Here is a 1,704-nt window from a genome sequence, read left to right on the forward strand (position 1 = left end):
GCTTTTGAAGGTTGGAATTCAGCTGAAACCCTGTAGCTTTGATTTCCTGCAGACATTAGGAGTCAAGCTTAACATTGCCATTATTAAGCCAGTCCTTAATGATCTATGATTTGATGGGATCAGTGAGGCCATGGAAATTAAGGGTGCGACCTTTGATGTTGGGGCACTTCATTTCTTGCTGTTTTGGAGGGTTTTACTAGGGAAACTGATGCTCTGGCTAGGTCCTTTGAGGGGTCCCTTTACCTCTTTGTGTTGACTGGGTGGAGTTTTCTCTTCCTCTGCTTGGGTCATGAGGATGTCCGATGACTGCTCTAGAGAGGTTGAGAGTTGTTTTTTATAGCTTGGTCGTGCTCTTCAAGCTGCATTTCAAAGGTCAGATTCCTTACAATCCTGTTTTGGAGCTTGGGAGCTCGGAATAGACTCTTCTTCTTGACAAGCCTCGCTACTACTACATGATGGCATCAACACCCGAGCATTTGAAGATTCTTTTGCCTACACTCATCTTTCCTCATCTCAACATCCGTGATGTGTGGAGGCTACGGTCTTGTTGTAAGGCTTGGAACTCCCTCCTATGCTCCCAATAGTTTTGGACAAGTCAACCTATCACATCAATGCTAAGGAGAACCTCCAACTGCTTTTTGATGGTGAATGCAGTTCCATCACCTACTAGCACAAAAGATTTCAGAATCTTTTGTCCCTACAATTTCTCCGAGGGCTACATTAAAGAAAATTGGTTTCCCCTCCTGACATTACTCCAGAAATGCATTTCTCAAAGAAAATCTTGACATCTGCTATAAGTTCACGATGGAGCGGTTACCTATGTCTTTATCTTCCATAAGAGGTTCTATGGATATGTTATATTTAATTGTCGAACCTCAGCACGATCATATCAGAATTATGGTCCTCAAACCCTTCATTAAGGATTCTGTGGCTGAGGTGCCCATTGCCACAAGCAACATGGATACAATCCCTTAAACGTTGCATTCTCGACCTAAACTTCCATACCAATGGTAATGTGTCCTATCATATTCTCCTCACAGAACATGACTATGATAGGGGCACTCTATATGACTCTTACAAGAGTAGATGGGTGGAGATATTCAATTACAAAGATCACTCAATAACAACCACATCATTCAAGGACTTCCAAAGTCATTGTCATTTGTACCGTAGAGCCTGGCTTGATCGAGCAATATTTGGATACAATTTTAAGAAGACCCTGTGGCAAAAACTAATTATAATAACCAACCCTTCATCTCCAACTTATTCCGAATCAAACCTGTTTGTGCATGGAGGAAGGATTTTGGCTACAGGTGCAAGCTACTCCGGGTTTCTTTGGAAGAGGAAAACGAATCAAGGGTTCAAGATCCTGTCAAACTACAAAATTTTGATTCGGAATCACAAACACATATGTTGGATGGTCACAGACTGCAAGCACCCCTTCTCATGTTTGGGAAGACTATGAGTTAACTAATGTGAGGGTAAGTGAAAGATTCGCATCACGCTACTTCTTTATGAGTGGTGGCTTTTTCGATCTGACCACATTGCAACATTACACTCCTCAAGCTAATATGTACATTGGGAAGTTTTTCGATACCATCGTGTATGACATCCAAGAGAACTCGTGATACCGCCTATCCAAGAGGACAACTAATGACAAGCTACTGCCACAAATCGACTATGTTGAGCATTGTGGACTCGAGC

The 1,704-nt window shown here is 42.2% G+C and overlaps 1 pseudogene; it reads left to right on the plus strand.

Annotated features, from left to right (window-relative positions):
- Positions 1-804: 804 nt before the first annotated feature.
- On the plus strand, positions 805-1,470 carry LOC147438648 (uncharacterized; annotated as a pseudogene).
- The last annotated feature ends 234 nt before the right edge of the window (positions 1,471-1,704 follow it).

This window comes from Adiantum capillus-veneris, chromosome 16, assembly GCF_014529385.1.
Source record: "Adiantum capillus-veneris isolate H3 chromosome 16, ASM1452938v2, whole genome shotgun sequence".
Classification (NCBI taxonomy): Eukaryota; Viridiplantae; Streptophyta; class Polypodiopsida; order Polypodiales; family Pteridaceae; genus Adiantum; species Adiantum capillus-veneris.